This window comes from Pseudophryne corroboree, chromosome 4, assembly GCF_028390025.1.
Source record: "Pseudophryne corroboree isolate aPseCor3 chromosome 4, aPseCor3.hap2, whole genome shotgun sequence".
Taxonomy (NCBI): Eukaryota; Metazoa; Chordata; class Amphibia; order Anura; family Myobatrachidae; genus Pseudophryne; species Pseudophryne corroboree.
The window spans coordinates 196,046,591-196,073,585 of record NC_086447.1 but is presented as its reverse complement, the minus strand read 5'-3'; the positions used below and the strand labels follow the sequence as shown (position 1 = coordinate 196,073,585).

Genomic DNA, 26,995 nt, shown 5'->3' with positions numbered 1-26,995 from the left:
TTATTGAGCTCTGATATACGAATTATCTGTGTGTGTATATTATTGAATACTGCTGCTAACTCCTCTGTGCTTATGCTCATCTCATACTCTTAATTATGGTACTATATATAATGGGTATGATATTTATATCTTGATGCCATTTGACTTCTTCCCATTTCGTACAAAAGTTAAGGTACAATATATGTTTATTAGGAACCTAGAATCTCATATGAGAAATGGGGATGATATTTGAATCTTTTTTGCCTGTTCTCCTGTGGTAGGACATATTGGCTAGAAATTATTTTTTCTCCTAACACCATATAAGTGGAGAACAATTGATCCATTTGGTTTACCCATACCGACAGGATAACATACATGTAAAAGTATATACTCAGTATTGAGAATTACCAGACACACTGAACTAGGCCCAAATGTATTAAGCCTTAAAAAGTGGTAAAGTGGAGACAGATAAAGAGTGATAAATGACCAGCCAACCAGCTCCTGTCATTTTTTCAAACACAGTGGCAGATGTATGAAGCTTGGAGAAGTGATAAAGTGGTAGGTGATAACGCACCAGCCAATCAGCTTCTCAAGTTACAGGCTGGGTTTGAGAAATGACAGTTAGGAGCTGATAGGCTGGTGCATTATCTCCTTCCACTTTATCACTTCTCCAGGCTTAATACATCTGCCCAACAGCCTGTAACATGGCGGTTTGGAGCTGATTGGCTGGTCATTTATCACTCTTTACCTGTCTCCACTTCATCACTTTGTAAGTCTTAATACATTTGGGCCTATAAGATTTAATACTTATTTGTAAATATCTTTGTTTTGTCTGTATAAGCTTCGACCACACTTTATAAAAAAAATAAAATTATATAATAAAAGTTATGTTTTAGATAAACCAAGAGTGTGCCTAAAAGGAGTATATCTTTTGTTTTTTCTTTAAGACCACATCCTATACAGATATTCATATCATGTCTAGTAGGTTTGTTCAGCATTCTGTTACTAGCGTTACACAAATGCTGCATGTTTAACCCTAGTGGGTACAGTTGGTGAAATAAGTGAAAGCATTGGTCACAATGTAATTCTGCTTAGTGTGCACATTACAATGTGTCTGGTACAGACTGCAATTTCTGGAACAGATTCAGAGGGAGGAATGAGAAACACCCTTAGTGAATAAGTGGGAAGGAGTCTAAGGAACTTGTGATTAGAACTGTAGGAATGGGAAGCACAGCACCAGCATATTGTAATCAGTAAAAAGCATCAGGAACTTAAATAAAGTATGCTCATTATGTGGAGACATTTAATAGACATTGTAAGAACAAGAAGACAGTTTAGGGACGTAAGGCTACAGATTTGGTGCTAGTCAGGGCTGCCACATTGTGGATGGGGCCTTTATAGGATTTTTAGGGCCTTGACTAATTTTAGCATTTACTTTGATCATGACTATGTATTTGATATCCTCACATCACACAGCAATTTATATTATATTGTCATGGCTTATTATAATTTTTAACATTTCCAAAGTGCTCCAAAAATGCTCTTAGAACACTTCTCTTATTACCTTAATATGACTCCAGGATAAATATGCTCATAAACGCCTATGATCATCTTTTCTTACATTAGGGACAGGCATGGAAATATACGTGGTGTTATTTTAAAAGGGAAAAAAATGACTAGCATGATCATGCCATACACAGTATAACCAGGTTGGGTCCAGTCAGTATGCCCTTCTGCAGCCTAACCCTAATGAGCCCTAAACATTTAGCGATGTTGATGGGCAATATGAACGATAAGTGTGGAGGCACTGACGATGAACGATGTGCATCCCTGTGGTTGTTCATCGTTAGTTTTCCATCATTTTTCCATGCAAGTAAATTTGGATGATAAACGATCATCATTCAGATCGCTCATTGCCCAAATCGCTGACATCGCCAGGTGTGTAGGGCCCATAACCCTCCTCCAACTTAACCCTACCTTCCCCCTCCCGCAGCCTAACCCTAACCCCCCACGCCTAGCCTAAGCTCCCTCCCCTGCAGCCTAACCCTAATACTTACCAGCAGAATGTGTTGGGATTCTGACAGTCAGGATGCCGCCATTGGTATTGTGACCATCGGCATCCTGACTCTCAGGATGCTAACTACATCCCGTATAAGCAGTTGCATAAGTGCACTCCCATTAATCCATGAATAGAAAATATTATAGAAAATTTCTGTGATATGTGAATTGTGAAAATACTATTAATTTTTTTTGCTTAGAGTAAAAAAATAGTATTGTTGTACATAATAAGACAGATATTGTTATTTTTAATTAGTAATAGTGGTAGTAGTACAACAACAACAACAACAACAACAACAACAACAACAACATTTATTTTTAAGGTACCATATATCTTACACAGTGCTGTGAAGTCAGCTTAATGAAAAAAAATAAATGTATTAAATATTCAGTGGTGCAAGTAGACAAAATGTCTTAGAGGTACTGTGCCAAAAATGGGTGTGGCCAAATGTCACATGGGGCGTGGCCAATGAAAATGAGGATGTGATACACATATGGGGAAGCCAGATAAACATATGACCCCAATAGTGCCACATACACATATGACCCCAATAGTGCCAGATACACAAATGCCCCACAGTGCCAGAAATGCCCCACAGTGCCAGATACCCAAATGCCCCACTGTGCCAGATACACAAATGCCCACACCAGTGCCATATATGCCCCTACAGTGCCAGATATGCTCCCACAGTGCCAGATACACATTGCCCCACAGCGCCAGATACACACTACCCCACAGCACCAGATACACATTGCCCCAGAGCACCAGATACACATTGCCCCAGAGCGCCAGATACACATTACCCCAGAGCGTCAGATATACATTACCCAAAGCGTCAGATACACATTGCCCCAGAGCGTCAGATACACATTGCCCCAGAGCGTCAGATATACATTGCCCCAAAGTGTCCCCCCTCCTGCTGCTCACCGCTGCCTCTGTTGTTTTTGTTATGTGAGGGGAGAAGAGTGCAGCGCCTCTCCTGCCCTTCAATGTTCATGAAGTCCGGTCTCTGGCGGTGGGTATCTCAAATGAGGCGCCAGTTTGTTAGCCAATCAGAGCTCGTGGTCCGGCAGCCAATCAGGAGCAGTGGCTGCTGGTCGGCGAGCTCTGATTGGCTAACAAATTAGTGCCTTATTGAGATTCACCCCGCCGCCAGAGACTGGACATCACAGAGCATTAAGGCAGGAGAGGTGCTGTGCTCTCCTCCACTCACACAGCAGCAGGCTGCAGGTATGGTGGAAGGCCCGGCAGTACTACGTACCTGCTGGGAATTTCTTACTGGTACGCCGTACCGGCCCGTACTGCCATACTTGCAGCACTGTAAATATTGTAAACTAAAGTTTTTCACTGAACTGTAGTTAAACTTCATTTCTATGTTTTAATATTATCCTAGTCTTACAGATGGAGCCGCTCTCATCTAGTGCGGCTCCATCGGAGACGTGCACTGCCGGTGGGACTAGGCGATCCGGCTCCTAGCCCTGCTACAGGAGTGCACAGAGATGATCCCATTGTTGTGAATGGGGTGCGTGCGCGTCTTACACGCACACGCATCCCATTTACAGCGATAGGCATGACTAGGCGGGCGCGCTGTGGCTCAGATGGAGCCACAATTAACATGGCTCCATTTGTAAATCTCATTCTATGAGCAGGAAACAATACAGTAGAAGATCCCAAGCAATGTGCGGCTGTGCACATTTGACCTGGGAAGGACACGTAGTGTCCAGGTGCGTGTCTATTGCCGGTATTGCTTCTTCAATTTTATGCAGGTCCTTTACTGGTGTACATCCGTGTGCTTGCATAAGCCAGCACTGAGATGCCAACTTTGAGCATCTTTAGACCCTGCGATCATGCTTGGTGCTTCTTTAGATGCCACCATTGGTTACACCTTCTAAACTTTCACCAGCCCCAAGTTAAGTGCAGATTATTATTCTCCATCTGAACATGGCCTCCAATGTGAGTGATTATGTGTCTGAGGGGTAGATGTATGAAGCAGTGAAAAGAGTGGAGAAGTGAGCCGGTGGAGAAGTTGCCACTGGCAACCAATAAGCTTTAAGGTAATATTTATCAAGAGTATTCTATAAAATTATACATAAAACCTCCCAGTCACCATCCAGAAACATCCAATAGATTTTCAAGACATTTCTAAGACCACGAGTCTCAATTACAGCTGTGACTCTATGTTGATGAACTCTGGACGCATGCGCGGTGTGACTTGGACAGATACACAGTAGAAAAAACTGTATGTGACAACGACATTGAGTCTAACTCAGAATCATGCCCAATTACAAGATGCAAGAAAAGCAACCAAGATTTCCTTCTCAGAATATCCAGGGCCATCTTAACATATAGGCACACTGGATATAGCACATGTGGGATTGGTTCTGCACTGGTCTGGGGGTGAAAATGTTTCTTATTAGAGTTATTGTCTAGATGACCAACTGTAAAAGTTCATTATTATACCCTAACGGGTGTGAGCAATTTCGCCTGTTGGTGGTGATTCCAGAGTCAGTAGTATTAGTCACAAGAAAAAAGAGGAAAGAAAGGCTCTTTGTTGGGGCACACTTAATACAGTAATGAAGAAGATTTAAAAATTACCTTTTTTTTCAATTATTAAAAAGACAGTAAGGTTACACACAGAAATTTACAAGGATAAAGTTAATTAGTAAAAATTAGAACGAGGTGCGCACCTCCAATGGACCCTCTGAGGGGTTAGCATGTAGCCTATAATGATGTAAAGATTCATTTTGAGGTGTTCAGAATGTAAAATAGATGAACAAAGTAAGGTGAAAAAGAAATATCAGGTTATGATAATGTGGCACTTTAATTTGCATATCAATATCGGTTTCTTAATCGTGCTAATAGATAATCACTCCTGGTTGTAAACAAAGACTTAATGTTCTGTCAAGAGAAAGGGCTTGATTGTCAGCATGGGGGACGGGATAGACCTATACCTATTGATAGAACAGTGGGTAATAAGTGTGTGGTCTGTAAATAGAGAAGGTAAGGTAACAATGTGCAGGGCAGTGGCGTCACAAAGCGGGTGCGGGGGGTACGGCCCGCACCCGGGTGTGATGCCTGGATGGGATGACACCAAACTGTGGGCTCCTCCCAGTGACAAGAGCCAGGTGCTGCAGTGTGAAAGTCTGCTACAGCACCCGGCTCCTGTCACAGAACAGGAGCCGACAGCACTGGGAGAAAGTCTCCGGGGGCAGCCCAGTACAGCCCAGCATCTCAGGAGATGCTGGGCACGCTCCCGGAGTGACGATCCCGTGAGGACATGCCCCTTTATTTGTGACCATGCCCCCTTTTGCCGCGAGCGTGATGCCTCTGGTGCAGGGCTACCTTCTAGGGGAGAGGATAGAGTAAAAACTCAGGTTGAGTGTTTATCCACTACTTCTGCTTTCTGTGTCAAAATGATACACTTACTGCACATAGTATTCCAAGGTGGTCTCCCATACAAGTACTGACCAGGCCTTTCACTGCTTAGCTTCAAAGATCAGATGAGATTGTGCATAGCCAGTGAAGTATGGCAGTAATGATTATAATGTCACAGATGAGAGAGTATGGTTAACAACTGTTGAGCAGCAGGGTGTACGTCTGCTTTTCAGGTATTGTGTGCCCAGAATACCTGTTACATATGCATTGCAGGGATTAGTAACTAGCACCCTGGATAAGAGAGTACATGGAAGCGGAGAGAAGTATAAATACCAGGGAAGGGTTAAAACAAAATTGCCTCTGCTGTCAGTTGTCATATGTGATTGTGTGAATGATCATATATAGGGCAAATGGTGCTACAGCTTTTCCATTGAAAGTAAGAGTGTAGAAATTCTATATGCCCAAATGCAGGTTAGAGCTTGTGTGCAGTGGGTGGGGTCCTACGATACATTGGGGATCCCAAACATGTGTAGGAGACACTGAGTATTGGGGGTCATTCCGAGTTGTTCGCTCGCAAGCTGCTTTTAGCAGCTTTGCACACGCTAAGCTGCCGCCTACTGGGAGTGAATCTTAGCTTATCAAAATTGCGAACGAAAGATTAGCAGAATTGCGAATAGACACTTCTTAGCAGTTTCTGAGTAGCTCCAGACTTACTCGGCATCTGCGATCAGTTCAGTCAGTTTCGTTCCTGGTTTGACGTCACAAACACACCCAGCGTTGGCCCAGACACTCCTCCGTTTCTCCAGCCACTCCCGCGTTTTTCCCAGAAACGGTAGCGTTTTTTCACACACACCCATAAAACGGCCAGTTTCCGCCCAGAAACACCCACTTCCTGTCAATCACATTACGATCACCAGAACGAAGAAAAAACCTTGTAATGCCGTGAGTAAAATACCTAACTGCATAGCAAATTTACTTGGCGCAGTCGCACTGCGGACATTGCGCATGCGCATTAGCGACTAATCGCTCCATTGCGAGAAAAAAATAACGAGCGAACAACTCGGAATGACCCCCATTATTGTGTGTTACTCAGGGCCGGCTCTACCACTAGGCAGCTTTAGGCGGCTGCCTAGGGGCGCCGGGTCCTGGAGGGCGCCACTGAATTCATCTAGCAGAAAACTGAAACTGTATGCGGCCTCCTCCTTTTACACTGCGCTGGCATGCTGCTGCCGGTCTAATCAGGTGCAGCCGGCACTATCAGGCTGTACCACATAGTGCCTCAGCGCATCCTTCATTGCTACACATGTAACATCAAGTCATGTGAAGGCGGATGTATCTATGACTCCCGAGGGGCGCCCACACAGCCGCTCCTCATAGCCCTGATGCACCTCCTCTAGACCTCAGCAAGCAGCACCTGACTACATGTCTGGAACCAGAAGCGTCGCTGTAATGCTGCTGTCATCCTCAAAGGGGAATACTGCCAATGCTGTAGGTAAACAAGAAAACAACTTAAGGTAAGTAAGCCATGGGGGTTTTGGGGGTCCGCAGACAGTACAGATCTTACAGCCCGATGGGTGGTTTGCATTTGTAAACAAGGGTTGGGGCCGGGAGACCTGGCGCTCGCAGAAGTTGGTCGGCATTCCAAACCCAACCCCAATTAAATATCCCCAGACCCCATATACAGTATGTATATAAGCTCTCACGAGCAGGGCCCTTTTCCCTCATGTGCTTATCCTTTCTTACTTTAATAATCTTCAACTGCATCAACTCCAGCAGTCTTCTACCACCTGATACTTATTCCAGTGTCATCTGCTGATGTAACTATGTTTATTTACCCTGTACTTGTCCTATACTGTCATCAACTGTAAGTTGCTGTTTTCCTGTTTGATCATTTATGTACTCTGTAATTGGGCGCTGCGGAACCCTTGTGGCGCCATATAAATAAAGGATAATAATATATATATATATATATACACAGTATATATACATATATAGGGGTGGTCTTCAGTATGCCGGCGGTCGGGTTCCCGGCGACCAGCATACCGGCGCCGGGAGCCCGACAGCCGGCATACCGACACTTATTCTCCCTCGTGGGGGTCCACGACCCCCCTGGAGGGAGAATAAAATAGTGTGGCGTGCCCGTAGCGTGGCGAGCGCAGCGAGCTAGCAAGGGGCTCATTTGCGCTCGCCACACTGTCGGTAAGCCGGCGGTCGAGCTCCCGGCGCCGGTATGCTGGTCGCCGGGAGCCCGACCGCCGACATATCGTAGTGAACCCCATATATAGAATATACATATTTAAAAATTTTTAAATTGGTCTCATTGTTCTATATGATTCCTAACATGCTGGCTAGAGTGTATACATAAAGAATAGATGGCACTCAAGGACTTTCAAAGTGAAAGCAAAATTTGGTGACTTTGTTACAATATACTTTATATGTATAATGATGCAATTCACCCCAGCCCACCTAATGGCCACCTGTGGGAGGTTGAGGGTGTTTGTAGGTTAGGGAGTGCTGGGCTGAAGTTCTGCCTAGGGTGCAGAGAGATCTTGCACCGGCCCTGGTGTTACTAACTGCCATCATATCATAGCAAAAGCATGATAATGTGTTCATGCAGGTAAGTTTAACAGGCCTAATATAATAAATGATTCTGGTGCCCAAGTGGGCAGATAAATCAACAGATAAACCAAGAAAACATGTATTTTAAATTCAAGCAGAAGGTATACAGCATTCTTTGGATGGCATAAGGAAATGCAGGCGATATAATAACACATTCATGCAGATAGATTTATCAAGTCTGATTTTGTAGGTAATACAGGAGTCCAAATCGGCAGGTAGGATCAGACAGGCAAATCAAGAAAACATGTATTTCTCAAATCAAGCAGAAATTGCATAACAAACATTTAGCAGCATAGAAATATGCAAGCAAAAAATAAAGTCTTTGTTTGTAAAAAATTCCAAGTAGGCCCAAATGGGCAATATATTATACCAGGAGGACAATGCAGGGATCAGGCTGTGCACAGCCCGGTACCCTGGTACCAAACAGCCGTTTCACCACTGGAATGGCTTGTACACCATATAGGTACACTGGGCAGCTGCCCAGGGCACCCCATTCAAGGGGCATTTGAGCAGGGGCAGATAGTAGTCACACAATCAGAGCGGTGAGGCAGCATTCTCTACCTGCCTCCTAGTCTGCAGCCAGACAGTGAATAGCAGTCAGCATGCTGATTGGTGGATGGCTTGAGCTATCCACCAATCAGAGTGCTGACAGCCATTCACTCTATGGTTGCATATGGAAAGATGGCGCAGGACTACAGGAGGGGCATGTTATGATTTTTTTTATTGGTTCCCGTGAGTGGGTGGATAGGGACCCAAGTGATTGCTTTGCCCAGGACCTACAAGCTGTTAGGGCGGCCCAGAGAACAACCCGTGTCATATTAGTACATAAGGTTCTGAAAGAAGAGCCTGGGCCGCTACGAGGTTCTGACAAAACCTTGTAGCTACATGAATTTCCCCCTACGTAAGGTCTGTAATTTTCTTAAAGTGGGCTCAAAACATGTTAATGCAATACTGGACATATCCACTGTTTCCACTAAGCTGTACTATCTGAATATGATTATGTTAAAAGAAAGAGATTTTTCACAGTATATTGTTGGATTGCACGGTAATTCAGATTCTCAAAGCAGCCCTATAGTGTAAGGCGCGGCGGCTCTCGCCAGCGCCCGACCGTCACCCGGGCCGGTCTCACACAAGATTTGTTCACACAACTTGTCCAGGTTCAGCAGCAGGCTCCCAGTGATACTCCTGTTGGTCGTCTCTTTGTTCCTGAGCGCTTGAGAGGCTGTGTCCTCACAGATTTTTATGATAGTAAGGTTGCTGGTCATCCTGGTATTGCTAAAACCTTGGAGTTAATCTCTCGCTTGGTGTGGTGGCCTAATCTTTCCTTAAGAGGTTGTTCTTTCAGGAATTTCCTCATAAACCGGGATATAGGGGTTTCTTAACCCCTCCTCAAGGGGGGGGGGGTACTGTTAGGCACGGTTAAGCAATGGTCCCGGCGCATCACGGCCGCCGCGCCTCCTCCTCCTGTTCCCCGCATGGCACCTGGCAACGCCAGGATGCCGTGCGCGCTGAGCCACCGGGTCCATGGCAACACCGGGACGCCATGCACGCTAAGTCGCCGGGTCCATAGCAACGGGGGCGCCACAGGCAGACCGTGTTCCCCGTGGCTATCCAATTAATCAAGCACCTGTCAGCGTGTGGTCGTGCAGCAGGGCAGCTGCACGACATTTTCTAATTAGGTTCTCTGCAGCCATTGGTACAGAGACCTGTTATATTCTGCCTCACAGACGCCGGTGATAGCTTCCTGTCAGCTGTTCCTGCTCTGGAGAAATTCTCTGTCCAGTGTTCTGTGGTCCGGTCTACCGCGTTCCCGTGGTGCTGACTCCTGGGGTCCTTCCAGCCTTCCTGTTGGTAGAAACCTGTGTCGTAAGATCTCAAGGTTCCTGCTCACCTGCGGTTGTTCCCCAGTGTTGTGAGTAGCGGCCTTTGCCGCGTCTTGCGGCCTTGGCTGTAGAGTTTCCGTTATATTCTTTTGCTGGTGTTTTTGCGTAGGTGCTCCGCCACAGCTGTCCTCCTCGGTACACGACGGTGCCGTGTAGGGGTGGACAGTGTTACATTTGTTGCCTTTTCCATTGGCGGCCGTGCCGCTCATACATTTAGTTTTTTAGTTCTGCAGTAACCTCTAGCTCTGTATTTTGTTTAGCTAGAGGTCCCCTTGTTTCCATCCAGTCTCAGTTTACGCCTTGTCTCATACTAAGACCGGGGGGGCATCAGAGTTGGGCAGACCTAATCCACCCTTCAAACGCGGCTGCCGTGGGCCCAAGAACACATAGTCTCGCAGGCGTAGACTGACCACGTGGGTGGAACAACGGAGTTAGGGTTCTAGGGGTACTGCTTTACTTTGTCCTGAATATCAGCGTCACGTTCCTGTGCTCGGGACTCACCCACTCTATATCTTACGTTCAGAGCGCAGAGAACGTAACATACAGAGATGTATCAGATGGGGTTTTAAAACCCCAACCGGAAACCAGCATGCGATCATTATTAACCATCGCATTCCCATCATCAAATGGAAAAAGTCTTTGATGCACCAACACCGTGGGATGCAGGGGCAGAACTCCCAGAGGCAATGGAGATGCCTGCCTCTGGACTAAAAGCCCTAATGGGGCACCTGCATATACAGAAACACCTGTGTGGTTCACAGTGGGATAAAAGTGTGACCACTACTCTTCCAACGGAGCTCTCTAGCACACCCACTGCTGTTGCAGTTTTAATCGACTTTGTCCCAGGAGCTCTGCTATCACCTGCAATAGGGGACAAGATGGCTCCCACTTAGTACCACTTAGCACTTGCCACTGCTGCCGGACTGTGAGATGAGGTCCATCAGAGAATTTCATGCTGCAGACAGCTGAATCTCTTGAGTCTGACCTTGACCCACCAGCCATTATCAGACAGCATAACTGGAGCCCTGCCAATTCACTGCAGGCTCCAGTCTCTGTACACCGGATGAGAGTGTTTTCTATATAATTCTGTAAATCATATGTGTGTGTGTATGTGTATATATATATATATATACACACACACAAACATACACACCATATTTATTTTCCCTTTTTTTAAGGGGGGCACCCAACTCCAACTTGCCCCCGGGCGACTGGGATGAACTTACGCCCCTGCGGGATACATACAGTACGCCATGTGATTTTTTTTTAGAGATTAAGGTGCAATGGCAAAATAAATCACCATTTTACGTGAGCATCGGCTTTGCATCCAGCTCAGAGTCTGCTGCATAGTTGGGAAGAGATGTGTCCTAACTTAATGCTAAGTGTCAGTGTAAATACAAAGCTCCTATTTTGCGTTCACTACACGCAAAAGCAATCAGTATTTTCCCTGCATGCAAACAGATAAAAGCGTTTGCACTCATTTTATTGGAACATGGTTTGTTATAGGAGAACATTTCTCCTGTTTTGATTTGGTCCTGACTCTGAATCAGGAACCAGCATGGACAGCTATTTGTGGGTAGAACCAGCTCTAATGAGAATTGTGCCAGATACTTCAGTGATTTTACTGATTTTCAGTGAATCAACAGGTTGAGTATAGTTCAATGCAAAAACTACATCTCCCTGTTGTCTCTACGGTGTGTAGGTGGTAGTGTACTTATTCCTTCCATATCAACAGCAGGTTCCCTGGGCGATAACACCAATTAAAGGGTGTGGATTGAAAGATCAACAGTATCTGAATAGTTAGTCAATCGACAGGGTCAAAAGGTCAACTGTTAAATGGTCAACATGGAATAAAGTCAACAGGGTGAAAAGATTGACATGCAAATGCTTGACACATTTTTTTGTGTTATTTTAACCCTAATCCTAACTGTAACTCTCCTTCTAGTGCCTGACCCTAACTCTCCACCTGGTGCTTAACACTAACCCTCCCCCTAGTGCCTAACCCTAACTCTCCCCCTGATGCTTAACCCAAACCGTCCCCCTAGTGCCTAACCCTAACTCTCCCCCTGATGCTTAACCCAAACCGTCCCCCTAGTGCCTAACCCTAACTCTCCCCCTGATGCTTAACCCAAACCGTCCCCCTAGTGCCTAAACCTATCTGAGTCTATCTTTTTTTGTGTTGACCATTTGCATGTCGACCTTTTGACCCTGTTGACCTATGTCCACGTTATGTTGTCCATTTAACTGTCGACCTTTTAACTCTGTCGACCTTTTAACCCTTTCAACCCACACACTGTCAACCATCTGGAGTAGACCTATTGACTGTCTATTTACTGTCTATTTTCCATCCGGATACCCCAATTAAAAAGGTATAATGACATAATTGTATGGCTTTTGTTTATCATTTTGGAGCCAGTCTCCGAAAAGCACAATTGTCCCACAAAAAGTTGTACAGTTGGGATATATGGATTTGTCTTCAATACAGACTATTCCGGGTCCTATATACAATAATTACAGCATTCTAATGACCTATACATCATAGAGAGCATTTATAGACCATATTTATAGACCATATACAATACACTGAGCATTCTAGTGATAAATGTAAAATACAGAGAGCATGTAAGTTACCGCCATACAAAAGAGAGAGCAATATACAATAGCGAGGACATTCTTCTGCCCTCAAAAAACCCCAAAGAGAATATTACTGATCAAAATACATTGATATCTTAATAAATAATAGTCATACTAAGGACATTTTAGTACTCTCTGTACAATAGAGATACTGTTTTCATGACCACTAGTCAAAACATAATGCATGTTTCTTACTATTATTCAATGCTAACACTTTTGTTTAGGTCACTATAAAGAGCTTCACCCACCCAATCTCTTAGATCTCTAATGCCTTTAGTAGAGCAACTGAGAGATTGTACTTTCCTGATACTGGGGTACATACCCAAGTAGGTTGTGCCTCATAGGGTGCACTGTAATAGAGGTGTTGTCAACAGTCACAGGCCGCAAGTCTGTTTTGGCTGTGGTGCTGCAACATACCTAGAAAACAGCTCCCAGCACTCTGATTGGTGGTCAGATCTTGCCATTCACCAATCAGTGGGTCATACTTGCCTACTTTTGAAAACTAGTTTCAGGGAGATTCCAGGTGGCAACAGAACGGCGCGCCATTGCAGGGGCGTGTCATGCTAAGCTCAAGGGGTGTGTCTAGCTCCACCTCTGGGCATGATTATTGCCACTCAGGGGTGTGTCCTGCTGTGGTAGGTGAAAGCTATAGTACTAAAAGCAGCAATAAAGAAAAAAAAGAGTAATAATATAAGTGCACTATATATTAATGTACCGTGTACATTTGTTAGAAGAGACGGACAAATAGATGATAAGATCCTGACTGAGTTACAACGGGAGAGAACAGCAGTATATGCACCTGGGTTACTCCAGAGAGAACAGTAGTATATGCACCTGGGTAGCTGATATATTTGCAGGAATATTCCTACTAGCAAAAATCCTAAAGCATCTTTTTGGATCCACACTCTCTTATACAGTGATTCCAATACATCTCCACATATTCCAAAAATCTGAAAATACTTAAAATTGCCATGAGATGTAAATAGTTGCACATTTACCCAAAAATACATAATTATGATGATAATATGTGGTAAGTCAAGTATTAATCTTCCCAAGTTTATATATTGAAGTCTTAGGGTGTGTACACATGGTGAGATTCGGGCTATGCCCGATTCTCACTATGCGACAGGGGCTGGGTTGGCACATAGTATCGCAAGCTCATAACGAGTGTGCTTGTAATACTGACTATGTGCGATTTTGGCTAAGTGTCAATTTTGACTCTCTCTTCTATAGAGATAGTCAAAATTGACTTGCCTGCACAGTCTATCTATTCTTTCGATGCCGACCGCGCATCGGCATCGAATTGGGATCGCAAGGTGACTGTCACCTTGCGATCTGCACTAACTTTTCTTCCGATTCTGACTAAATAGTCAGAATCGGAAGAAAAAATCTCACCGTGTGTACACACCCTTACACCAGTGATTAAAGCTGTGCCAAATGTATCACCTTTCTGAAGCAAAGATTTAATAAACAAAAACCAGTGGGGGAAACAGTGTAACCAGCATCCTTAACTAGATAAAATTAACAATCATTGTTTCAATCTGCCTGTGGTGTCAGTTCTTGAACTCACTTAGAAGCACAAATAGACACACTGGGGTAAATTTGCTAAGGTGGGAGCTTTTTTTTAGAACTGGTGATGTTGCCAATAGCAACCAATCAGATTCTATCTATTATCTTCTAGAAGCAGTTAGATAAATGTTAAGTAGAATCTGATTGGTTGCTATGGGCAACTTCACCAGTTCTAAAAAAAAAAAACTCCCACCTTAGCAAATTTACCCCAGTGTGTCTATTTGTGCCTTTAAGTGAGTTCAAGAGCTGACACCACAGGCAGATTGAAACAATGATTGTTAATTGTATCTAGTTAAGGATGCTGGTTACACTGTTTCCCACTTTGCTGAAAGAAGTGCAGTTTGAAAAGAGACCAAGAAAGGGCTTTTTCACACTAGCCGGTTTGTCCCGTCACTGCCCTTTCACACACAACGGCTTTGAGCCGTGTTTAATGCTGCGCGCATACGCAGCGGCACAAAAAACCCGTTGTGTGTGAAAGAGCCCATTCACACACATACTGCACTGCCTTCAGGGACGGCACAGCCCGTGCAGATGGACTTTTCAGTGGATAGTCCCAGCTGCAACGCGGTGGCCAGGCCAGAACCGTGCCGTGTGAAAGAACATACTGTATGCAGTTCTGCATTATTAAATTCCAGCCACAGCAAAAAGCCGCTTGGCTTTCTGCTGGCAGGGACAAACTGGCTAGTGTGAAATAGCCAAAGGGGCGAGTGAGTAGCTACATGTGTCATATGGGAATCAGTAGGAAATGCCGGCACTTGGTATCCTTGCAGTCAGAAGACCGACGCTGGGATACTGAAGTTTGGAATACCAACAGGGGTAAGTTGGGGCTGTTCTCCCCTCTCCCCTACCCCTCACATGCCGCAGCCTAACCCTAACCTCCCCCAAATGGTGCCTAACTCTAACCTCCCCTCCCCAGCCTGGAGAGGACAGCGGAGGAAGGAGTGAAAGAAGCAGTGCACAGAGGGATCGGGTAGGAGGCAGTGTGATGGAACAGGGGTGAAGTGGTAAAGATAAGAGCTCAGAGAGGACAGAAAGGTGCAGAGATTGGAGAAGGGGGAGGTAAAAGAAGAAGCTTTTAAAAAGGAATGGGAAACTTTTCCTATCTGTACCAGGGGGAGCCGTGGGGCCTACAGTGGGGCCTCGGCTACTAGAAAGCTGCTGTAGCAGAAAAAAAATCTTATCTACAGCAGCAGCAGCAGCAGTGGGGGATCGGTACTGAAGCGCCTTGATGCTGCTGCATGTCATATAGCTTGACAGGCATAGCAGCAGTGAATAGCAGCAGAGTAGGGGAGTGTGATACGCTTAGCTGGCAGTCTGGATGCTGGTGGTCAGAAGACCGACCGCAGCATCCTGATGGAGAGAATCCCAACAGGGGCTAGGTAATTATACTTACTGTCACCCTATACCCCCCTAACCCTTCCTATCCTGCAGCCTAATCCTAACCCTCCCCGAGGGTGCCTAAACCTAACCCCCCACCCCTCCCATGTGTGCCTGCACACTTACATTCGTTTTGCTGGGTGTCAAGATTCCGGCATCTGCATTTTGTACAATATCGGAATTCCCGTGCTGGTCTTCTGCCTGCGTGCCAGGATTTCGGTGTCGGGATTCCAACTGCTGGCATCTAGACGGCATCCTTAGTGGAGATGGTATCTCTCCAGCAAGGCGCCTTCCTGCATTGCTGCCCTTGCTGAGTGCATTGTGCTGACCCTGCCTACAGGGTCTGTAAATGAAATGAACGCTTTCCGGTATGTGCTGTGTGATACCACTTTCAAACTGCTATTGGCAGGACGCACCTACCTGAGCCCTTTTCACACTGCTGTCCCCAGCCTGACATATTGCCGGGTTGGTGACGTCAGCAGTGACGCGTGCGGGGGTGGCGCTTGGAGATCAGATGATCTCCTAGGGCCGCCCATCCATACATTGTGAACTGGAAGCGGGTCGAATCAACTCGGCAACCCGTTCACACCGCACAGCGACCCGGATTGAAGCCGTATTCAACCCTGGTCTTGACCCAGGATATTTCCCCTGGGCCCTTTCAGACCACACAGCAACCCGGGTTACTGCTCGCTCATGTGCAGTAACCGTGGGGGGTGGGGCCTCAGCTTCTGGATGGTGCCGCGTTACAAGCTGGCAGTCTGAAAGGGGAATCTTATGTGTTCCATCCTGTGTCAGGGATGTCAGGCTTCAAGGACACAAATCAGAGAGGTGGGTAGATTTCAGACCTAACATCAGGGGCAGATTGGGAACTGAAAGTGACCCTAAAAATTTTTTCTAGAAGTGGCCACATGTGGGCGACACCAAATCAACAGTAAGCGGAGCCAACACCAAAGTATACGGGATCAGTACACTAGGCCATAAATGTGGGGTGTGAGCAGTGTCGTTACGAAAGGACCCTGAGGTCAGCACCGTTACTGTACCTTGGATGTGCTTAGAATTTAAACTTTTTTCTTCATGTGCCTGAGACCTGCACTGCACTGTAAATGTATGTCTTATACCCCTTTCACACCGCCAATGCCGGATCCCACCCGGGAATTGGAAACGGGTCCTTCCCGTGTGGGATCCGGCATTGGCCGCTGCTGCTGGCTTCTCCGAAACGGTAATATGCCGGGCGGGTTGCCATAGCAGCGGGGGGCAAAGCCGGCAGCGGGGGCGGAGGTGGAGCTGGGAGATGAGATCATCTCCGCGCCGCCTCTCCCTGCTGTAGTAAACGGGTCCCGGGTCGCATTGATCCGGTATTCAACCCGGGTATAACACTGCTTTATTCCCGGGTTTATACCCGGGATTTCGGCTATGCCCCTTTCACACCGCACGCTGACCCGTGTCGACCCGGCAACATGCCGAGTCGATACCGGGTTATTTGTGCGGTGTGAAACATCTAATATCCTATGCAGGAAATTCAAATTCTGTACTAATTTTTTATGTGCTTTAAGTAAACTAGGAGAATCCCATTAAGTTTATACTAAAATACTCTTCCTCTGCACCAATAACCTGTAATTCACTGTAATGAACAGGATATCCTATCCTGTAAATCATATGTTGCAGTTTTAGGGTGAAAGTTTTCTTTGGCGCTGCACCCCCACTAAACCAAACGCGGCAAAAATATGGGATTGTGGTCACAGAATAGTTTCAATTCACATTATACCGCACAGCAGCATCTGTTACTCACATTAACCCACACAGTATGAGCTGAAATTTCCATTACCCCACACAGTATGCCCCCAGCAGTGCCAGATAGAAATACCCCCAGAGGTGCCAGTCCCACGTAATACTCCCAGCAGTGTCAGATACAGATTATCCCCCATTAGTGCTCACCGCCGCCACTGCTGGTTTGCTGCTGCTTGTACTGTATGAGGGGAGGAAAGCGCAATGCAGCACGCATCTCTACTAAATCCAGCTCACTAAAGCCCTCCTGGGCGGCGAGCATTTGAAACTTGGTGCCGGCCGCCAGCCTATAAAAGCTAGCGGCCTGGCAGCCATTCAAGAGCCGCTGCTGCCAGTCTGTGAGCTCTGATTGACTGGTGGCCGACACTAAATTTAGAATGGCCGGGTGCAGGGGGGGGAGAGAATCGATCGGCATGTGAGGTTGGGGCCTGACATTAGGGGGTGCCTGCGCACACCAGGAACCCCTGTGCTGCTGGATCCGTTCTCCAGCTGGATTTGCACCGTCTCTTCCTGACAGCAAGGTGGGATTGGGGCAAGGCCAGTTCTCCTGATAGTGGGCGGTGGCCGCTGCGTGCACTGCACTACATTGAGTCAGCCGGCGGGTGACGCGTGGGGAGCGGGGCCACCTATGACAGGCGGCCCCGCACACTAATAACCCCAGAATCTGCCAAACCTGTGTTTAATCCCTGTGCTCCTTGCATTTGCTGCTGATGGGCATCAGTTTATCTACCTCCGCAATAACTCCCTAATTCAGATTTAATTTAAATATCCAGAGTGCATGGAGCCGGCCGGCTGCACATTGCTACACTTGCGCCCGCAGAGCTGCACAGAGATTTTACAGGGGCTCCCCACTGCCTGAATGCCAAACACTCATACTAACTGAGATGGATCCACACCAGCCGCACCATCTCTTCCGCCGAGGTCCGCGCCGATGACGTCAGTGACGTTTGGCACGCAGACCTCCTGTTTCGGACTGCCAAGTGGGGTGGGGGTGGGCCTCTTCTCTCGATAGCGTCTGGTGGCCGTGGCGCAAAGGAGTCAGGACATTGAGTTGGTGACGTGCAGGTGGGGGGGGGGGGGGGGGCATCATATAACAGGCGGCCCCGAAACCTAGGCCAATCCGGCCCTGCCTAACAAATAATGTAACTTTAATGAAAAAATACTGGAACCATACACTGGCAAGAAGATGATGCTTTCTAAACTTATCATATTAGTGCCTGAGTTTGAAAATACTGAGTACAGTGAGCTCTTACCTGCAGGAGCTCTGTGCTGGATCCTCATAGCTGGCGGTGGAGGGGAGGAAATCGCGGGCCGTGAAAGGGGCGGGGCCTGTACAAGGGGCGGGGTCTCGGCTGTAACCAGGCACACAAAAAATAAAAAAAATAAAAAAAAATTTCCTGGGGGAAGGAGATCCGGCCAGGGAAATTGGCACTGAAGGGCCTCCACACTGCTGTTCTGCAGCAACTGATAGTTTCGGAGCAGGGAGAACACTTCTGCAACATAGCGTCTCCCTGCATTGCTATCCCCGCCCCCCTTCGGACCTCACACAGTGCACAACCCGATCAAGTCGCTACCTGAAGCTTGTCCACAGACCCACACTGATGAAGTCTGAAGTGAAGAGCCTCTGCAGGACTCTCACAGATAATGGCAGTGACTCTCCCGTGCAGGACCTGTCCTCCGGCGTTTCTGGGCTCGCGCATGCGCAGTCCAGATTTTCACGGAGGGACCCATAAAAAACCGGGAGACATAGTGAAGTTTGCGGGGCAGCGGGAGGCTCAAGGAAAAACCGGGAGCCTCCCGCTGAATGCGGGAGGGTAGGCAAGTCTGCAGTAGGTTGGTAACATATATGGCTGTTTGCCCTGGGATAATTTCCATTATGCAACACTTATTATATTTTGAGGTCTCTATCCAAAATCGTTAGATTTACCTAATATATTTAAATGATTTAAATTTTATTAGGAAATAATTTCTTAGCTATTTCTTTAGCAATCATTCTAACTGTGAACATTATCAGGTTATATGACAAAGAAACATAAGTTGGGTACAGTATATATGTATTTTAAGCTTACTGAATCATGCTTATACCACAAAGCATGATTCAGCAGACAGAATGGTTTTGCTTTTCGCGTGTAAAAAACAAATATATAAAATAACTAGACTATTGTAAATGTATAAAAATATGCTAACCATTTGCCTTGTATTTAGAGCAGAATAAACAGATCTTACAAAAAACACTGGGGGTTTAGGGAATTCAGCCTCTCAAAGCTAAGGTATGCAGCTTTAATCCTTAGTTTAGACCTACAACTAAAATCTATTCTTCAGCAAACAGACTACGTGAAGCAGAAAATAAGTAGGAGTAGGAAACAGAATGTAATATGTGACCTTTTTAGACTTGAGAGAGTTAGTTGGTGAAGCAGTAGGAGGCAATGTTCACCTAGAAATGTATTACTTATTGACTTTACATGATATGTATTGAAACAAAATATAAAATTTTTGCAGCATTCACAGAAAACTTTCTTCTTGTCCTGGTGGAAGAGGTGTATTTAGGGGTCCGTGCGCCAAGTAAAGGACTGGCACACCCCATATATGAAATAGGGAGGTCGCGTGTGATGAAAAAGGAGCATGGTCTTGTAGAGAAGGTGTGTGGCCACACAATAGTACCCCAAATTCAAATGACACCAAACAGTAGTGCCCCTTACACACATTACACTGCATAGTAGTGTCCATTATTCACATTGCAAAACACACTATAGTGTGTTATTCACATTGCACCACACATTAGTCTCCTTATTCACATTACACCACACAGAATTGTCCCTTATTCACATTACACAACACACTAGAGGCCCATATTAACATCACGCTACACAGTAGTACCTCTTATACACATACCACACAGTAGTAGTGCCCCTTACACAGTATGCCACACACTAGTGCTTCTTCCACAATATGACACTTAGTAGTAGTGCCCCTTTCACATTATGCCCACAGAAGTAGTGCTCCTTACACATTAGGCCACACAGCAGTAGTGCCCCTTACAAATTTTGCCCACACAGTAGTAGTGCCCCTTACACATTATACCCACACTGCACCAGACTGACTCACCGAGGATCAGCTTCCTGTCCATTTGTGCACAGTGTTTAGGGGCACCCGATTCTCTGCACTTGCAACTGCAATCACCTTTTGTGATGACAGCAAAGCAAATAGTGGGTGTAAGGTGCCAGGTGCTTCAAAACATTGTCCCAGCATAAATGTACCAGAAGCAGATCCCCGTTGAGTCAGTCCAGAGCTTTCTCATAAGCCCTGTCCCTGCGTGCGATTATTGATACATCCATGTGGTTTTTCACTATTTTCCTTTTTCACAAGTCATCATTATCAACATGAAAACTTGCGCCAGGCTAATGGACACTAAAAAGCTTGCATACACATGTGAAAGTCCATAGTGAACCTCTTCAGGGAAAGAAAAAGGCATGATACTTGTCACTTTAAGGAAGGAATTCAGTTTGGTATGATGTGCCACCAGGCATCACCACGATGCTCAGTTGTGCGCATATCATATCCAAACAAATTCAAATCAACACCAATTCAGCACCATGATGTCTGGCTGTGCACATATTGGTCATTTTACAGACACAAATCTGTGGAGGGAATTCAACTGCCATCATCGACACAATGTGCCATTCTGGAAAGTTCTACCAACAACGCAGCTTTTCCCTTGCACCCCATAGAGGTGTAGCAAGCTGAAATGATGACACCACGCCCATCAGCAGAAACAGAACGGGTGTGGAATGGGGCGGAAAGAACTGAATACCGCCTTTGATGTCCACAGGGTGCGATGTCGGCAATAGAATTCTCCTCTAGATATTGACACAAATTATGTGCATGTGCAATGTAGCAAAATGTATTTTCTATTGTGTAAGTAGTCTTAGGTCCAACTGCATGCCACTGATATGGCTTTCTGATGCTCTGCAATGTATGGCTCATGTGACAGCTAATTGTCTCTAAATTCACATTACAATGCTGCTTTTGGCATGTCTCGGTTTACGTGTTTACTATTGTCTGTGATTTCTCTTTTGTGGTATAATAATGAAACAAAAATGAGAAAAAACAGGTCACACCAGTCGTTAACTAAAGTGACATATCCACCTCCGCTGTTTCTTATAAGCAGATTTTCTCATATAGAATGTATGTCATCCTGAAATAAGGAGTAGGGATTCTTAAACTTTGGGTCACATTTGCAGAGTAAGACCATAAGCCTGTTTGGGTGGGTTCTGCCTCAGTCCTCTTTGCAAATCTGTTATATGCTACAAACTTTTAAACTATGTATTATAGCTGAATATAATTGTGTCCAATTTCATTATTATAAACCAGTCATATTCCAATAATTATTTTCTAAAATAAAATAATAAAAATACTTGTGTTCAATTGTAAAATATGAATAGGAAATACATTAGTGACTGATAATGAAGCAATGGGTCAAGCACATTTTATTTTGATGGTATAAAAAAAATAATTAAGAATGAATGAAATCTTAAAGATGATTTTAAAAATGTACCATATGAATTATACAACTGAGTTATGCATTCATTTTATATAGTTATATGTACAAAATGAGTTTATGTACATTGTAGTTAGAGATGAGCGGGTTCGGTTCGTCGAGATCCGAACTTCACGTGGTTTACAAGGGTCCGATGCAGCCTCGGTTCTTCCTGCCTTACACGCAAAACCCGAACGGGGGAAAACGTCATCATCCCGCTGTCGGATTCTCGCGAGATTCGGATTCCATATAAAGAGCCGCGCGTCGCCGCCATTTTCACTCGTGCATTGTCGAGATAACGAGAGGACGTGGCTATGTTCTCTGCCTGAATAGCCCAATATCAGCTAAATATCAGCTCAATATCTGTGCTCAGTATCAGTGCTGCATTGTGGTGACCAGTATATAGTAGTACAGTACAGTAGTCCATTGCTGTATTTTGCTGCTCTGTGTCAGTTCTATTATCCTGAACAGTGCTCAGTATCTGTGCTCATTATTATCATTGCTGCATTGTGGTGACCACTGACCAGTATATAGTAGTACAGTACAGTAGTCCAGTGCTGTTCTCGCTGCCCAGTGTCAGTTCTATTTTCCTGAACAGTGCTCAATATCTGTGCTCATTATTATCATTGCTGCATTGTGGTGACCAGTATATGGTAGTATAGTACAGTAGTCCATTGCTGTATTTTGCTGCTCCATGTCAGTTCTATTATCCTGAACAGTGCTCAATATCTGTGCTCATTATTATCATTGCTGCATTGTGGTGACCACTAACCAGTATATAGTAGTATAGTCCAGTAGTCCAGTGCTGTTCTCGCTGCCCAGTGTCAGTTCTATTATCCTGAACAGTGCTCAGTATCTGTGCTCATTATTATCATTGCTGCATTGTGGTGACCACTGACCAGTATATAGTAGTACAGTACAGTAGTCCAGTACTGTTCTCGCTGCCCAGTGTCAGTTTATTATCCTGAACAGTGCTCAATATCTGTGCTCATTATTATCATTGCTGCATTGTGGTAACCACTGACCAGTATATAGTAGTACAGTACAGTAGTCCAGTGCTGTTCTCGCTGCCCAGTGTCAGTTCTATTATCCTGAACAGTGCTCAGTATCTGTGCTCATTATCATTGCTGGATTGTGGTGACCACTGACCAGTATATAGTAGTACAGTACAGTAGTCCAGTGCTGTTCTCGCTGCCCAGTGTCTGTTCTATTATCCTGAACAGTGCTCAATATCTGTGCTCATTATTATCATTGCTGCATTGTGGTGACCACTGACCAGTATATAGTAGTACAGTACAGTAGTCCAGTGCTGTTCTCGCTGCCCAGTGTCAGTTTATTATCCTGAACAGTGCTCAATATCTGTGCTCATTATTATTATTGCTGCATTGTGGTGACCACTGACCAGTATATAGTAGTACAGTACAGTAGTCCAGTGCTGTTCTCGCTGCCCAGTGTCAGTTTATTATCCTGAACAGTGCTCAATATCTGTGCTCATTATTATTATTGCTGCATTGTGGTGACCACTGACCAGTATATAGTAGTACAGTACAGTAGTCCAGTGCTGTTCTCGCTGCCCAGTGTCAGTTCTATTATCCTGAACAGTGCTCAGTATCTGTGCTCATTATCATTGCTGCATTGTGGTGACCACTGACCAGTATATAGTAGAACAGTACAGTAGTCCAGTGCTGTTCTCGCTGCCCAGTGTCAGTTCTATTATCCTGAACAGTGCTCAATATCTGTGCTCATTATTATCATTGCTGCATTGTGGTGACCACTGACCAGCATATAGTAGTACAGTACAGTAGTCCAGTGCTGTTCTCGCTGCCCAGTGTCAGTTTATTATCCTGAACAGTGCTCAATATCTGTGCTCATTATAATTATTGCTGCATTGTGGTGACCACTGACCAGTATATAGTAGTACAGTACAGTAGTCCAGTGCTGTTCTCGCTGCCCAGTGTCAGTTCTATTATCCTGAACAGTGCTCACTATCTGTGCTCATTGTTATCATTGCTGCATTGTGGTGACCAGTATATGGTAGTATAGTGCAGTAGCCCATTGCTGTATCTTGCTGCTCTGTGTCACTTCTAGTATCCTGAACAGTGCTCAGTATCACTGATCAGTGTCATGTCAGAACAAAATGTTTTGGAGGTTGTGGAGGTAACTTCCTCAGAGGAGCCTGTACCAGGTACTAGGGATTGCCATGAGTGGTTTCATCCCATTAGGATGGAGACAGAATGTCTGGATAGCCTAGGAAATAAGATTCCTCAGAGTTCATTAGGGCATACTCTATTAAGTGTCTGGAAAAAAGCTACGAAGAATGCTCTAGATATGGATCAGTCCATTCATCTAGGACCCCCTCAGCTCCTGATACACAGGTCTTGCAGGCCAACGCGGACATCGATGCCGACACAGGGATCGACACAGAAGTTAGAGGGGGGCACTATGATAGATTGGAATATAAAATTCAGCAATTTATCAATGCCATTGGGGATGTGTTAGAAATACCTATACAAATAGAGGAAAATTCTTGTATGCTAACTGCAAAATCATTAGTGACATTCCCGGTTTTGGAAGAGTTGAATACCCTATTTGAAAGATCCTGGTTAAACCCAGAAGAGGTTTTTCACATCCCCAATAAAGTACTTAAGACATATCCCTTTCCTGAGGAGGATCGAAGGAGATGGGAGATTCCTCCCATAATGGACATTTCGGTGTCCAGGCAATCAGGGGTAATTACATTACCTGTACCAGGCTCGGCCTCGTTAATGGAGCCGACTGACCGCAAGATAGAGACAACTCTAAAATCCATTTACACGGCTACTGGAGCCACCCTTAGGCCCACTATTGCATGCACTTGGGTAGCTAGGGCTATGTTAAAATGGTCAGACAATTTAATAGAAGACCTTGATACAATCCATAGGGATGATGTTGTCTTGATTCTAGGTCACATAAAGGATTCAGCTAAATTCATGGTTAAAGCCCTGAGGGACATTGGGCTGATGAATTCTAGAGCATCCTCCATGGCAGTAGCGGCTCGCAGAGGTCTCTGGATCCGCCAATGGAATGCAGACGCCGAATCCAAGAGGTACCTCCCCTTCGCAGGTGAGACACCGCTTGGGGACACTCTGAATACAAATCCTTCCGCAGCACCACCTGTGAGAAGACGTAACTCTGCTTGTCTGATGCAGTCCTCTTGGGCTGCCAGATCGAGAAAATTCGGGAGGGCCTACTTCTGCACAAGGCTAGGCCATAGAAAGAGCATAAAGTCTGCACCCTCTACAGGTGCACGGGTTCAGAGGTTGGATTCTACTCCCTTAGCGTCCTCAGCGTGACGAGGAAGGACTCCCATGTGGTGGTCCACTGGGGGGGATTCTCATCTACATCACTACAGGGGAGCCTTAGTGATTATTTTATATCCCGGGTGATAACATTTTTTACCCAGGGTTAGAAATTGGATTCAGGAATTTCCCCATGGTTGTTTGTTTAATCAGCCCTTCCAATTGTTAGGACAGTGGGTTTGTCCCTGTCATATATAAAAAAAGTTTTTTTAAAGTGCCATCATGTCTGACACTTCCGTATATGTCCAGTGGTACTGCCATTTGATATAATTCCCGACATTACTGCCATTTAATTCCAGGGATTTTGTCATTTTCTTCCAGTGATTTGGACCAATAATACCATTGATTAGAACAAATAATTCCTGTGATACTGGCTTTTAATTCCAGTGATTTTGTCATTTTCTTCCAGTGATTTTGACCAATAAAACCATTGATTAGAACGAATAATTCCTGTGATAATGGATTTTAATTCCAGTGATTTTGTCATTTTCTTCCAGTGATTTGGACCAATAATACCATTGATTAGAACGAATAATTCCTGTGATAATGGCTTTTAATTCCAGTGATTTTGTCATTTTCTTCCAGTAATTTGGACCAATAATACCATTGATTAGAACAAATTATTCCTGTGATACTGGCTTTTAAATCTAGTGATTTTGTCATTTTCTTCCAGTGATTTGGACCAATAATACCATTGATTAGAACGAATAATTCATGTGATATTGAGGTGTTTGTGTCGCTTAGCTTAGCCATCCAGCGACCTTGGTGCACCTCTTTTTTTCTTTGCATCATGTGCTGTTTGGGGACTATTTTTTTAAGTGCCATCCTATTTTTTAAGTGCCATTTTTTTAAGTGCCACTCCTAGATGGGCCAGGTGTCTGTGCCGCCCACTTGGGTCGCTTAGCTTAGTCATCCAGCGACCTCGGTGCAAATTTTAGCACTAAAAATAATATTGTGAGGTGTGAGGTGTTCAGAATAGACTGGAAATTAGTGTAAATTATGGTTATTAAGGTTTATAATACTATAGGATCAAAATTACCCCCAAATTCTATGATTTAAGCTGTTTTTGAGGGTTTTTTTTAAAAAAAACCCACCCAAATCCAAAATGCATCCGAATCCGACAAAAATTCTTAAGGGAGGTTTTGCCAAAACGCATTCAAATCCAAAACACGACCGCGGAACCGAATCCAAAACCAAAACATAAAACCCGAAAAATGTCCGGTGCACATCTCTAAGTAGTATAATGCCTCTAATGCCCCCTACACATTTGCTGATTTGCTGTCGTGGTTGCCGGTGGCCGATACGGCCAACGTATGACACGGCAGCGGGGGAAGTTTCTTCACACCCTGACGTCACCCAGCCCCGTAGCCCTGCATGCTAATATTGACAATATTTGCTATATTGGCTTGCAGGCATAAATGAACCGGCACCAATGATGAATGACTGTGGGGCCGCACATCGTTCATCATTGGTGCCTACACACTGAAATATATGGACAATTTCTCGTTCATTTCTGAACGAGATTGTTCATATCAGCCGCACACATCGGCAAGTGTGTAGGGCGCATTATAGGTTACAGTTAAAAATGTATTGCGTTGATATTCTTTGAGATTACTTGTTTCCTCCGAGGTGTGTCACAATCTCCTCCCACCAATCAGATACAGCCTTTTTCATTCCCTATGGCAGGCAGAATAAGTCAGTGTATTTATATTTTTTTCAGAAGCTATTTAGTAGCCAAGGAGGATAGTTATATTTACATATCTAATGTTTAACATAGAATATACACAAATTATTCGATTTCATGCGTCAAAAGTAATTATTATTATTTATTATTATCCTT

General features: G+C 44.9%; 1 protein-coding gene and 1 pseudogene across 4 annotated transcripts in view; both read right to left on the bottom strand.

Moving 5' to 3' along the window:
- The window catches only part of ARHGEF4 (Rho guanine nucleotide exchange factor 4), a 443,120-nt gene that overhangs the window by 224,243 nt on the left and 191,882 nt on the right, over positions 1-26,995 (bottom strand). The gene's annotated exons all lie outside the window — the stretch shown is intronic.
- LOC134913043 (5S ribosomal RNA) lies at positions 5,458-5,576 on the bottom strand (annotated as a pseudogene).